The sequence below is a fragment of the Cupressus sempervirens genome, chromosome 2 (assembly GCF_028749045.1).
Source record: "Cupressus sempervirens isolate cs-2001-9-10 chromosome 2, ASM2874904v1, whole genome shotgun sequence".
In the NCBI taxonomy this organism is placed as follows: domain Eukaryota; kingdom Viridiplantae; phylum Streptophyta; class Pinopsida; order Cupressales; family Cupressaceae; genus Cupressus; species Cupressus sempervirens.
In genome coordinates, this window is record NC_143119.1 from 397,354,852 (window position 1) to 397,370,903 (window position 16,052).

The 16,052-nt window shown below is 36.7% G+C and overlaps 1 protein-coding gene across 2 annotated transcripts in view; it reads left to right on the forward strand.

The window, feature by feature from the left end:
- LOC149572810 (uncharacterized) overlaps positions 1 to 16,052 on the forward strand; it is a 232,135-nt gene that overhangs the window by 77,600 nt on the left and 138,483 nt on the right. The window lies entirely within an intron of this gene.

Here is a 16,052-nt window from a genome sequence, read left to right on the forward strand (position 1 = left end):
CTCATTGGAGATAGAAATATTAGATTTTGGGTGCTAAAACTATAAATGGTGTTAAAGAGATCAAATTTCCACAATCCATTGTATTGTATTGATATGTTTCTGGATTCGATTGTGTTAAGATTTTTACTATCAACATTTCAAATCACACTACATGATCCATCATCAGGATGAAGAGCAAGAGATGCAAAAAAAAGTAGGTTGTAGATAATGGCTGACCCAAAAGATAAAGGGACCAAGGCAAGAAAGATTGCACACACCCCGAGGTTGAAAAATGAAAATAAAATAAAATAAAAATAAGAAACAATAATAAAGTAGACAGAAGGACAAGGGGCCATAAGGAACACATTCCAAGGACACTAGAAAAGAGCACCAATTGAATAAAGAGTTGAATTTTTTGTATATTAACATGTGATGATATCAATATTATATAAGAACATATAATATATGATATAACTAATAGTGTGCATTATATTATATATTGAGTCTTGACAAAAGATAACAAGAATATAATAGAATATATCATATATATAGGCAAAAGATGTGAAATGGACAAAGATGATAAATACATGCTTGTTTATATATATATAATCTAAATATATAATATATGTGTGTATGTATTTAATACTATGTGTGAGTGTGTGTATTTATATTGTGTATGAGTTATATGGGTAAAAGTACAAAGCTGTGTCACCTTTTAGGCTAACTTATCAGAACGATGGAATTTGAGTATTTCTATGTAAAGAGCAATTTTCTTCAAACATATGATTTAGATAAATTCATTCTAGCTAAGTTATATATGGTCGCACACTTTTCCAAGTGGAAATGTCTATTAAACACATGTTTTATACTAGTTTGTATCTAATTACTAAAAAAATGAAATTATTTAAAAAAAGTGGCGTTTCAATAACTCTTACTATTTTTTATGAATTTTTTTAATAACATATAAACACCATTTTATAGAGCTCAGAGTCGAGAACATTCTCATATAGATCTTATAGTGTTTTAATTAGATCTAGTATATTGTAATTAAAAAATTCTACAAGCATGTAATTTAACACTCGAAAAGATGTTGATTTTGAGAAAGAAAAAAATAATAAATCATATAAAAAAAATATTCAAAAATTATATGGCGTTCTAGAGGGGAGAGTCCTCTTTTAGAATATATAATTGTTTTCTTAGTTAGAATATATTTGTTTTGAAAAATATGGTGGGAGATGAAAACTATTGATTTCAGGGGAGTTGAAATTTGAATCATTATAAAAGAGAAAATATAGGTTTAAAGCCAATTTTTATTTTTGATTGTTCTAGCTATATATGTTATCTATAACATAGTTTGAGATCAAAGTTAAATAAGTTTATTTCCATATAATTTTGTGGTGGGAACTAGACCCTTAATTTTCAGCATTTTTCAGTAGCTGAAAAATTATCTATGGAAATTAGGAAAATGTATCAATTCTTATTCCAAATAATTATTAAAAATTATTATCTTAAAATTCATCCATTTCTACACATTTCATTAGTTTACTTCATTTCCAAATTCAAAATAATGATACCAATTTTATGACATTGAAGGTGAATAGTTATAATTTTGTTCACCTTTTCTTTTACAAAAAGGTGACACAGGTTTGTACTTTTACCCCCATATATGTGTGTGTATATATTTAATACAATGTGTGAGTTTGTGTTTATATTGTGTATGAGCGCATACATACATACATACACACACACACACATATATATATGTAAAAGTATATATGTATGCTTATATATAAATATATGTGTGCGTGTGTATAAAAGTATATATGTATATTTATATATGTATGTATAAATACACACACACGCATATATATAAAAGTATGTATATATATGCATACTTATATATATGTAAGCTTATATATAAATATATGTATGTGTATAAAAGTATATATGCATACATATATATATTTATATTAGTATGTATAAATAAATATATATGTATGTATATATACATATATATCTATATATATATATATATATAAGTAAATAGATAAGTATGTATGTATATACATATGTGTGTGTGCGCGCGCGCATAACTCTATATATTAATATACATACAGATGGTAAAAATATATAGAGTTGATGGTAAAAATCTTAATACAATCAAATCCAGAAATATAAATGGTGTATTCTATTGCTCATAATTTTCTGTGTCAAGAAAATCTTTCTTACATGCATAAGTTAACCTTTTAGGTTTGGCAAAACTTCTACCCTTTTGGGGACTTGTAGATGAGGGATCTTAATTCATCAAAGATGCCTTTGTCCCTCAAAGAGATGGCTGAATTTAGGGGTTTTTACTTTTGATTTTTCTTGTGGTAACTTTGTGCATTACTTTGTTCCTTTATCTCATTATAGGTACTCTAAACATTCTCGGTAATGACTAGATTCGCTAGCATCAATCTTTCAACATAAGTACTTATTCTTCCTGCAGTTTTAGGGTTGCTATAGAGGGGAGGGAGTTCTGCTTAGCATCATTCCCATTAGAGCAACAGGTTCTGCAAATGTGACCAGTTGCTTGACTTATATCATACATAATTAAGTATTTTACGCTAGGTGTATTTCCTGTTAAGAATGCTTTCATGCCTACTTGCTGCATAGATTCCTGTGTAAAGACTTGTTTTGTGTGATCTTGTACTTCATAACTTGGTAATGTAAAATTTTCAAAATTTCACAAACCTTCTATTGTTTTAATTTAGATAGATAATGGTAGCTTTGCATGCAATTTTAGGGGCAATATAGAGGGGAGGGAGTTCCACTTAGCATTATTTCCATTATAGAGCAACAGATTGTGCAAATGCTGCCAGCTGCTTGACTTCTATCATACATGCTTAAGTTTTTTATATTACGTGTATTTCCTGCCAAAAATGCTTTCATGCCTACTTGATGCGTGGATTATTGTGTAAAGATTTGATTTATGTGATCTTGTGCATTTCGCAAAACCTTATATTGTTTTAATTTAGATGGATAATTGTGTTAGCCGACTGGATGGTTCCGACGGTGTTTCTGTAGTCGATGGATTGACTGTCGTCGGTGTTTTGTATTTTGTAGCCGACGGGTAAATAGTTTGTAGCGGACATAATGTTTGTGGCCGATGGACTCCTCTGGAAAGGTTCGGCGGATAGTATTTATATCCCGTCTGGGATCATTGTAAATCATGAATCATCTACTATCATTAATCTTATGAAGCATAATGTATGTCTGGCATATGCGAATATAATTTTGCTATTTTGTTCCATTGTCTGTATGCGTTGATTTTTTTACCAGTACGGTAAACATTTGTCGTTGTAGTATAGTGGTGAGTATTCCCGCCTGTCACGCAGGTGACCCGGGTTCGATCCCCGGCAACAGCGCCAAATGTTTACCGTATTGGTAAAGAAATCACGCATACAGACAATGGAACAGAATAGCAGAATTATATTCGCATATGCCAGACATACATTATGCTTCATAAGATAAATGATAGTAGATGATTCATGATTTACAATGATCCCAGACGGGATATAAATACTATCCGCCGAACCTTTCCGGAGGAGTTCGTCGGCCACAAACATTATGTCCACTACAAACTATTTACAAATGCAATAGGATGAATGTGGAAGTGATGTGACAGAAGTAGATTTTTCTTGTTGTAGTCACTCTGATAATGTATTTTGTTTATTAATTTGTCTCAGATATTTTGTAATTGTTGTCCGGAGACGACTTTTCTTTTTGGGAGGGATGGTGTCAGCTGATTGGATGGTTCCAATGGTGTTTCTGTATCGGACATAATGTTTGTCGCCGACGGACTCCTCCGGAAAGGTTTGGCGGATAGTATTTATATCCTGTCTGGGATCATTGTAAATAATGAATCATCTACTATCATTAATCTTATGAAGCATAATGTATGTCTGGCATATGCAAATATAATTTTGCTATTCTGTTCCATTGTTTGTATGCGTTGATTTCTTTACCAGTATGGTAAACATTTGGCGCCGTTGCCTTATGAATCTGGAAGGTGGAGGAATGAAGATTAATGCCAAATCAGCTTAACAAGGATCGGAATAAGGTCAAGGGAAAAGATGGAACCCGTACTGCGCAAGAGAATTTAATTTTGGCATAGCAAGCCGAACGTCGACGGAGATTTCAGAAGATTGCTGACGGAAACTGAAGCGCCGAAGAATTGTTGGAGGAGACTCAGCAGCGGGTGGAAGTGGTGGAAGAAGCATGGGAGGAGTTCTTGAATTTGTGTTCGCCAAGGGAAGAAAATTCAGATGGAAGAGCATCAACTCGCATGGCTCGTAGTGCCAAGGGAGCACAAGCGTGGAGTGACCTCTTCGTCTGGGATAGACTTTTGCGGGAAACAACTTCAGAAGATCCGTCTTCTTCACCAAGGTTCGCAGCTGTCGAAACCTCCGGTGTGGGAGTGTGGACCGCCGGTGTGGGAGTGCAGACCGCCGGTGTGGGAGTTTAGACCGCCGGTGTGGGAGTGCTGACCGCTAGTGTGGGAGTGCAGACCTCTGGTGTGGGAGTGCAAACCTCCAGTGTTGTGATGGTAGGACCCAAAGAAAAGCTACCGAAGTTTGAAGGCGATGGTATCACCGACCCCATCCGACATTGTAAGACATGTGAGACAATCTGGCGGGCAAATGGAATCACAGATGCCAACAAATGGGTCAGGCAATTTTCGGCAACCTTACGGGTTGTGGCGATTGATTGGCTTTCGGATACGGATCCACAAAAGCTGAATACCTGGGATAACATTAAAAAGGAGTTCTTGGGGGAATTTAAACTCTTGCGGGATGATAATGAAATCATAGCAGAGATTTTCAATGCCAAGCAAGGGAAGCACGAAACTGTCCGCCTCTACGCTAGGAGATTAAAAGACTTAATAAACAAAATGAAAAGCAAGCCGGCGGACGGATTGCAGAAAAGATGGTTCGTGGAAGGCCTATGCTCGAAGTTGCGGAGGAAAATGAAAATTGTACCACCGTCGTCATATGTGGACGCCTATAGCAGAGCACTGGATCTTGAAAGTGAACAGAAGACAAAGAAGAAGAAAACTAGCTCATCTGATTCTGATGACGACGAGCCTGCCGGAGATGATAGTAGCGATGACGAAGGCAGCAGCAAGAAGGTTTGTGCCCTACAGAAGGATATGGTTCGCATGATGAAGGAGTTTAAAAACATGCAAAAGGAGCCAAAAGGTAGTGAGCTATGGTGCACAGAGTGTAAGACCGACGGTCATACTAAAGGATCGTGTCCGAAGAACCACTTTTGTGACATTTGTCAGATCATAGGCCATTCCAGAAAAGAGTGCCCCTTTAACATGAAGACAAGAGGATCTTCGCAGGTGTTTTTTACACAAGAGGCTTCCCCGTCGGGCAGTAGCGGAAATACGAATAGTGCAGGTGCCACAATAACAATAATAATGGGAGCCGAAGTCGAACTCAGTATGATGCGAACGGACGGCCAATCATTCAATGCCAAGCATGTAATTTGTGGGGTCATTTTGCACGGGATTGTACAGCAGCAGACATGCCGAAATTATTATGCAGATGGTGTGGACCCGGCGATCACAAAGATTCCAAGTGTCCAAAGTCTGGAGTAAACTTGATCACTGTTGGCACAGATGAAGCGGAGGTTCTGGCAATTACATGGAGGCAAGCGGAGGAAAAAAGAAAATTGGGGGAAGCGTAGGTAGAAATTGCAAAGGCATTGTCGGTGGAGACATCTCGGTTGAAGGACATCATCGGCACCTTGGCAAGGAACTTCGCCGAACAAAACATTGTATGACAGATCTTACAAATGGAGATACCGGTCAAGCTAAGTGACCTCCTTCTCACAATGCCCCAATTACGGACGACCATTCTGAATCATACACCATTTCAACAAGCAACGGAGGACACAGGAAGGGACAGTAGTCCGACGACGACAACCGACCCAATGCTTCTGGCACTCACAACGAGAAGGCATCCGACGGTTGTCGAGATGGGGATTTTGGGAAAGGTTCTGACAGACACAATTGTTGACGGAGGATCTGGCGTGAATGTGTTACCGAAGGATACTTGGAAAAAGTTGGGAAAGCCGGCATTGTGGCCACCTGCATTCCAGTTGCTCACGACAGACCAACACGGAATCAAACCATTAGGAATCTTGAAGGCACAATCGGTAACTATTGGAACACAACCATTTTTATTGGACTTCGTGGTCATTCCATTAAAAAGAAAAGGATATGATGCTATTATGGGATGGGATTGGTTGCTGCAAGCAAAAGTAAAACATGATTGGAAATGAAATACCCTATCAATGGAGCATGGAGACAAAAGATTCATAATTGATCTGCACACGCAAATGGTCGGCAAGGAGGCAGCATCGTTAGATTCTAACAGTGAAGGCGAGAGTGATGATGAAGGAAAGAGGAGAATGGAACCGGACGAAGGAGTATTGAGACTTGACGGAGGATTGAATGACGACGACCTGGACTCGGTGAATGGCCTTTACCACTGGCAGATAGAAGACTACGAACTCTTTCCGAGTTGTAATATGCTAAGGGTCGACGAAGGTGAGAAAAAGGAGGAAAATGAGTGTCCGAAGGAATACAGAGAAGCGGATGACGCAAAGGAGGTTACGACTGAAGAAGGGAAGGACATACAATACAGACCCAGAAAAAAGAAAGATCCCAACATTCGATACACGGTGAACGGACCGCACAGGAGGAAAAGAATGCATCGCACCATAAGATTACTTGAAGGGTACCGACAACAAGGAAATAAGTTAGATGTGCGACGACTGCAGGCACAGTGGGCGACGGAGGTAACATAGAACAGATATAAGGCGTGGCATGACAAACTCAGTAGGTTTCAGCGGGCAGTTGGTACTCAAGTACGACAGTCAGGATGAAATCAAACAGGAAAAGTTTAAGTCAAGATGGGTTGGACCATATCAGACCTGGGAGGTCGGTGACAATCGGGTGATAAAATTGGAGACATTGGATGAGCAAGAGGTGCCTCCGGTAGTCAACAGATTTAAATTGGAAATATATGGTGCCAGGAAGACTTCGTTGCTGTCACAGAATGGCCAGCTGACTCCGTCGTCGTTGCAGAATGGCGACGCCTGGAGGCAAAATTGAGGTGCTGTCTTTCTATTTTATTTTTTGTCCAAAAAAAAAAAAAAAAAAAAAGCAAAAAATAGAAAAAAAAAGAAAAAAAAAGAAAAAAAAAGAAAAAAGAAAAGACCCCTAAAAAAAAAAAAAACTTGTCTGGAGGTGCTTCGCGGGCACCTGTTCGGAGGTTGACGAGAGGTGTCCCGCGGGCACTTGTCCGGAGGTGCTCCGCGGGCACCTGTCCAGAGGTCTGCGGGAGGTGTTCTGCGGGCACCGGGCACCTGTCCGGAGGTCGACGGGAGGTGTCTTGCGGGCACCTGTCCGGAGGTCGTCTGGAGGTGCTTCGCGGGCACCTGTCCGGAGGTGTTCCGCAGCACCTGTCCGGAGGTGCTCTGCGGGCACCTGTTCGGAGGTCCGCGAGAGGTTTCCTGCGGGCACCTGTCTGGAGGTGCTCCGCGGGCACTTGTCCGGAGGTCTGCGGAAGGTGTTCTGCCGACACCTGTCCGAAGGTCCGCAGGAGGTGTTCCGCAGGCACCTGTCCGGAGGTGCTCTGCAGCACCTGTCCGGAGGTCCTCTTCATGCTGGGTATTCACGCGCCTTGCGAAGACCTCTTTCCAGTCTGCATATGGGTGAATGTTCATAGTTTCAGTTGTTGCAAGCTTCCGTGGGAGAAAAAGAAAGATTAAGCCAGAGGTATTGTCGGTGTTCCGCACAAAACATGGCTGAGGAAAACAAAAGCGATGGAAGGAGGAACTTGTAGAGAGTGGGAACAGCGACAGACAAACAGAAGCAGGAGGGGTTGCATAAAAAAAAAAAAAAAAAACGACGACAAAATCAAATTGTTCAGAATGAGTTACAGATGATGCCAAAGGGAAGGGGAAGCATCAGTGGCTGCCAGAAGGAGTGTAGAATTGGCAGAAATGGTGTGTTTCGTGCAATTTTGTGTGGCTGCCCCTGGACCCCTAGTCGTTGCAAATATCAGTCGTGGGAGTCTGACCAATTGAGAAGAGTTGAAGTGGCTGCAGGCATGGACTTTCTGTGTACCAAAGGCACTGGGAGTAGGTGTTGGCCGGGAGGCTGTCTTGGTGGATGTGTAGAGAGCTCGGGAGGAGCTAATCATCTAATTGGAGGCAGTGTTGTGTTAGCAGAGGCTCCAGATGTAACGGGATGAATGTGGAAGTGATGTGACAGAAGCAGATTTTTCTTGTTGTAGTCACTCTAATAGTGTATTTTGTTTATTAATTTGTCTCAGATATTTTGTAATTGTCGTCCGGAGACGACTTTTCTTTTTGGGGGGGATGGTGTCAGCCGACTAGATGGTTCCGGCGGTGTTTTTGTAGCCGACGGATTGACTGTCGTCGGTATTTTGTATTTTGCAGCCGACGGGTAAATAGTTTGTAGCGGACATAATGTTTGTGGCTGACGGACTCCTCTGGAAAGGTTCGGCGGATAGTATTTATATCTCGTCTGGGATCATTGTAAATCATGAATCATCTACTATCATTAATCTTATGAAGCATAATGTATGTCTGGCATATGCGAATATAATTTTGCTATTCTGTTCCATTGTTTGTATGCGTTGATTTCTTTACCAATACGGTAAACAAATTGTAGTTTCGTATGCAGTTTTCTTATTAGATTACATTAATGTGTGTATGCTATCCTAGCGCAAATTTTCAAATTTTCATTTTTTAATGAGTAGTCACCTTTTCCTATTCTCTGATTTTAGCTAAAAAGTGATTATGCTTTTGGCTTCTCTACATTAAATCTTTCCCAGTAGACGAAAACAGAAAACCTCATGTCTAGTGTAAAATGTGGACGTGTCTTGTGCCTTGACCTGAGAACAAACAACATAGTTTTTCTTTCAGTTTGTATTTGCCCATAGGCACAAAGATTTCACTACTAGTTCTTAGCTTTATATTAACCATTATTCTAGTGCTTCAAACTGTTTTTAGCCAAAATTACCTTCTGCTACTAGATCTGATTTTGTAATATTTATGAAGGATTTGATTACTATTTAAAAGAAAATAATAAGAAATGAAGATTACCTGTTTATCCATACAAGTACTACTCTAGGTAACTTTTACAGTTACCAGCTTGCAACTTGCTGCAATGGAAATATATCATGACAACAGCCAATCCAGTGTTAAAAAGATTATTTGTAGACAAAGAGATCTATGTTAACAAGGATAATGCTGCAGAAAAGGGAAGGATATGGGGCGAGATTTATTTTACAGCTTGGTGGAGGTAACCTACAATTGTAATAACAAACTGGATTTGGGTGTAACAGCAGCTGTGCTAGTCACTTCTAGCCTCTCCAAAATGTATTTATGAGCAGTTCGTAACTCTTGGGCATGTGTGGATAGCAATTCCATGCAAATAGGAAGACTTTGTTGAGTGAGAAATAATGAAATCGGTATATGCTAATACAGTGTACCATGTAAATGTGCATAAATCCAACATAGCAAATGTCTCAACACTGAATATATCCCCTCAAATTCCAACATAGCAAATGTATTAATACTGAATACACTCCTCCCCCCCGGTCGATGTTTGAAGTTTCATTCTTTAACTTAATTAATGAACACACACACACCCCCTCTCTCCGGTTCATGTTTGAGTTTCATTCTTTAACTTAATTACTGAACACACACAGACACCCCCTCCCCTCGATCCATGTTTGAAGTTTCATTCTTTAAGTTAATTACACACACACACGCACATGCACACACACACGTATATAATAGAGGTTTGAGTACAATGCATCTAACTTAAGACGACACTCATCACACAAAGCAATCATACATATGTTGAATTGAGAGACAAAGGCATCATACTGAAGTATCTTCATTTTTCAAATGCAAGTCTCTTCATATATCCAGACGCATGTCTCTTTGCATATTGCATGCCTTTTCATATTTCCATACATGTGTCTCTTCACATGTTGCATGTGTCTTCATATAAAGAACAACATATGAATCTCAAGAAACCATGACAAACATAAGAAGCTGCAACAAAAAAATTAGTAACTAAACCCCATAATATATTTTCTCTACATAATACCTAAGTCTCAAGGTTCGAGTTCAAGTTCGACAACTATGAAGTTCGACAAGTCAAAAAAATTGGAAAAAAATTTGACATTAAATCCGCCTCATGTAATTTTCAAAAAAATACTAGTATATGATATTTTTTATTAATTTATTTGAGTGTAATGCAAGGAACTTTTCAATTCAAAAATATAAAAGAAAACATCTCTTCATGTCCAACAATATATCCAATATATAATCAAAATAGTTTGAGATTACAAAATAGATCTGAAATCATTAGAAAAAAAGATATCACATTTATAAGATATAAGCCATAAGAAATATGTGAAATCATGATTACAAAGTTCTTTTACCATCCAAAAGATAGATCAATGTTTTATACTTTAGAACTTCAAAATAGCTCAAAATTATCAAAAGTACAGAGATAGTTTTTGTCAAAATGTTATAGTCAAAAGTCAATACTATAAAGCTTCAAAAAAGCTCCAAGTCATCAAGAGCACTTGGCTGATCTGCTGTAGAATCATCAGTGTCACTACTCAGCTCATCATCCAAGAAGTTTGGTTCCTCTAGAGGTCCAGTGGCCATGTCTTCTGAAGTTCCCTTTTATGAAGAAGATGTGGAGTCCTTTGCTGATTTGTTCATGAGCAATTTCAAATTGCTACGAACATAGACAAGATCTCCCAACTTTCTAGACAGCAGCTTCTTCCTCTTTTTAGAATGAATGTGGTCAAAACAACTCCAGTTCCTCTCACATGCCAATGAACTTGCTCCCTGACTGAATGCTGTAATGGCAAAGTGTTGTAGTTTAGGAGTTTGTGCCTCATAGCTCATCCACCATCTATACCCAGTTACCTCAGCTCGTGACATGTCATATTGTGCTGTTTCCATTCCAAAAAGTCTCCAACATTGGTCTATGATCATAGCTGCGGTGTCTCAATCTCGCTCATACTTGCCAATGGCATTATAAAACCCTGCCATAATTTCACTATCACTTTGTCTATCAATAGGAAATAACTTGGGCTCCAAATAGCAAGTTGCTGCATGTAGAGGTGTGCGCATCATTTTCCACCTGAAATCAACTGTGTCCCATATCTCCATGTAGTCTGCTTCCACATTTTTTAGTGCTCTCCGAATCGACTCTTTACACTAATCCATGCTTTCATAAAGCATGCCAAGGCAAGGAGTGTCACCATCCACCGTACAAAGAACATCAACATTTGAACCACATATGTTCAAAACCTTTGATCCACTTTCCCAAAAATTGCTGTTTAAAATGATTTGCTCTATGTTCTTTTCCTTGTCGCTTTTAGAAAGCGCTGAAGTTACCCACTCATTAGAACAAATCACAGATCTCAAAGCTGCTTTTTTTTCAATTACCCTCCTCAATGTGATATAGAATGAAGCAAACCTTGTGTCACAAGGCCTCAACAACTCTCTAGATGCATGTTTCCTGTAAAGACTCAATGTGAGACAGTGGGTTCTAATGAAATTTGCAACTGCTCTCCCTCTATAAATTGCTTCATGTATCCATGGGAACTTGGCCAAGTCATGAAGCAACAAATCCAAATAATGAGCTGCACATGGGCTCCAATAAATCTGTGGGTACTTCTCTACAATCAGGTTCCGGACTCCCACACAATTCGCTGCACTATTAGTAACCACCTGAACCACATTTTCCACTGCTACTTCAATAATGGCTTCGTCTAATATCTGGAAAATATACTTCATGTAAAATCTTTCTTACAATTAGTACAATAGAGTTTAGCACCATCTTTTGCCACATATTTCCATACTTCAGACTTAGATTTTTTGGGAGCCATTCAATTACATCTTGCACGATACAAAAGAAAGAATTAATACTTTTATTTCAAATCATTCAATATTTTTTTAAGATATTAAAATGAAATATAAGAAATAATTATTTCAAACTCTATAATGAAACATAAATAAATACCAAATTTTATTAAGGACATACAATATAAAAAATATTATTAAATTAAAGTATGTTAAAAACAAAGTAAAATCACTAAATTTAACAAAATAAAATCCTTAAACTATATGATTTAAAATATAGAATAAAAGCATAATAGATTTTCTACGTTTATAACTTTATATTATTTATATACATTAGTATTTTCATATAAAAATAAAAAATAATTAATAAAATAATATATTATAAATTAATTAGTAATATTAATAATAAATAAAGATAATCAGTGTAATTATTTTGTAGTTTACCTAAAAAAAATATTACATACAAAACTAAATAATTACAAAATAAAATATAAAAACTTGACAAAAAATAAATGTAATATTTAAACATAAATTTACGAAATTATTTAATATAAAATAAAGTATTACTGTTTTTAAATAAACATTAATATTAAAATATAAATCTATTACTATTTTGGTGTTTGATATCTTATTGTTTAATACAAATATTTATATTAAATTATTATATTTACTAATTTACTAATTTAATTAATTATAGTTTCAAAGAAACAATAATAAATTAAATTATTAAATTATTAAATATAATATTTACAATTTATTTGTTTTGAGTTTACAAAATCAAGAAAAGTAAAAACAAAACATATATGATGTTTTAAATAATAAATAAATAAATAAACATAACAATATTGAACTATTTACAATACATATTAAATAATTTACAATTTACAATATAAACAATTTACAATATAAAACAATATTGAAATATTAAACAATATAAACAATATAAATAATATAAACAATTTAAAATACATATCCTTAAATAATAATAAACCTAAAACTGGAAACAAATGAAATGAAAAATCTCGAAACCTACCTAGTATCTCTCGGCAACAATTTGAAGTTTGAGCAGAGCAATCGGGAGGCAGTTTGATCTTTCAAACTTTGTGAACAGAGTAGTTGGGAAAACGACGACAGGTAGATTAAGGGATTTTCAAACGCTGAAACAGTGAAAATAGATCATCCACTTCAAACTAGATGCTAAACCAGACTGCAATAACGTTTCCAATTTCCACAATAACTCATTTGCTTCAAACGTTGAAATAGTGAAAATAGGTCGTTGTTTGTTGATGCATTCATAGTGAAGGGCATTGGTTTTTTATAATACTGTTGGCCGAAAACCCTAAGACGATGACTAATAAATTATTATTTTCACAAAACGACAATATTTTCCTCTGCCGTACGAATTTGTTGTGAATTTTTAACTTCATTTTTTATTTTTTTAGGGTTCACCAAGTTTCAAACTTCAAGCCGAAAATTCGGCAAACCATGTTACTTAGCATAAAACTGTCATCTCAGCATGCCATTCAGCATGGCTACTCCCAGAAGGTGAAACAAAAGAGAACTAAGTCATGGATTCACATGACTTCCACCATGGCTACTCTAGAGGGTGTATCTACCATAGCTACTCCTAGAGGGTGGAGGAAGGGATTTCACGTCAAACTTCTCTTGCAGAAAATAACTTATTAGCAAGGGATTTCACATCTCTGGTAGTGAAGAACTCATTAACAAGGGATTGCACCTTGAATTTCTCCCTCAAAAGAAACCATTAACAATGGATTGCACCTTGAACTTCTCCCTCATAGAGAACTCGTTAACAAGGGATTTCACCTCAAACTTGTCTCACAAAGAAGAATTCATTATCGTACATAATAAGAACAACTGAACACTGAGACTACCTCTCAATAGGGGCTGCATTCTCACAGCTAAACTATCACAATAACTTACAAAAGACTTCAATGCTTGACCAAACAAGAATCTTTTGCAGTCACATTGCTACATGAACCTGCTCATCCTTTGCAAAGGACTTGGCACTTTTCATCTGCCACACAAGCTCCCTCTGGTTCTTAATGAACCTAAAAAGCTCCTTCCTCTTCAGTTCATCAAGCTTTCCCTTTATGCAATGAATATTTTCAGTCTCAACTTCATTTCTAGTGCATTATCCCTTTGATAGGTTGCCTTGAATTCTCAAAATTGCAATCTCTCATCATCCTTATGCTTTTCAATCCATCATGGAAGCATTTTAGAGAGATTAATAAATACTAGAGGTATACATGATTCACTATTCTCTATGTTATTTCATGAATTAACTGCATAAAATTCATGATAATATTCAAAAGTATAATCATAAAATACTCATCTCTTTATTGCAGTCAAAGAATAACACTCTCCAGGTGATAAACCCCTTGAGCAATAGAGCCTTCATCTAAGTCACCTGAGCCTCTGGCTCTATAGTGAACGCCACTATAATGATGAAGAAGCCAATACAAAATCTTCATTTCAATAAATCTCTACACACACACTGTGTAGCTCTGCATATACACAAGGTGGCAGAAAATACCACTCATCAAAAGACTAAACCAACCACATGCCTCTATTAATCTCTACACCTTACACACAGACAGGTTGCTCTCCAACAGTCACTAACCGATAATCACACACCTCTGTCAGAAAAAAACTAATTTTTTTTCTTTTCTTTGTCAAGCCTTAGACAGAGAATTCCTTAATGCTAAAGGAAGAAGCAATCACATACAAAATGTCCACCGTTACAATAATACAAGTAGCCATAGAATGCCAACAGTCAATCATGCCTTTTCGCATACGTTCATGATAACAGCAAAGAAACTTCATCAAAGAAAGTCAAAAGATACAACACTAACCACCATCGACAATGAAAGAAAGCCAAATACAGAGATGCCATCATGCAACCATAGCACTCACAGAGAGCAGGACAAACAATCTGAGCACAACAAAATACACCAAAACCATAATAAAGGTTTGATGGAATTATTGTCATTGATGTCAAAGCTACATAAAGAAATTATCATTGATGTCAAGAGTACTACTACTTCAGATGATGTCAAGAGGACATCTACTTAAGATAACATGGTTGTAAGATCACAAATCATATGTATTGTGTTGGAGATTGTACTATGAATAAGAGTTTTTGAATAACATAGTTGCTTCAAATTATTTGAATGTGCGATGTGTGAAAAGAAGACAAAGCAAAGTTAACAGTTATGAGCAGAGTTAAGTCCAGATCTGAACAGAATTAAGTTTGCCATCACAATGATGTTGAGATTGATAATATTCCAGGAATCTTTCTGTAAACATGAAATACTATGGATGCAGTACAATGACATAAGAGAGATGTTTTGCAGACCTCCAGATATAAAACTTATCAAAAGTTGAATGAACATCGATTCAAAATGGCAGTGATATTAGAGACTGGCGTCTAAGGAAATATGCAAGAAAAATGAACAGCTAAACACAGACTACGTACCCTAGATATCATGTGAAGAAATATGTGCATCCTGTTGGTCTTCCATGTCAGAAATAAATGCCAACAGCCACGTGAATGTGAGAAGAACCTATGCTAAGTGAACATATTAAACAAGAAATGGTGTTGTGCATGAATCACACATCATATTCATAAATGGAAGAATGCATATGAGTCGCTGGGGACAAACATAGAAAGCAATGATAATCTGGGCAAGTGTCAAAGTATATAAGGGGTTCACAAACTCAAATATTATTCCGTCATGTTTACAACAAGCAATAAATGGTGTTGAATACATCATGCCACATCACTACTTTGAAAGAAAATTGCCAGTGTGATAGAAGCAATGATATATATTTATAAATGGATATGTTAAATGATGATTTCTAGCAGCACTAAAGGAGCCACACAGATATAGAAACAGATTAAAGGAGCCACACAAGTGTCAAATTCTACAGATATAGTAACAGATAACGTGAATCTGAGAAATACAGCAATAATAGAAATAAGATATTGAGGATCAACGGATATATTGTAGCGTTGAAGGGTATTGCTGACAATTCTGAGAAAGCCTGTAATCATAAACAAAAGCAGTAAA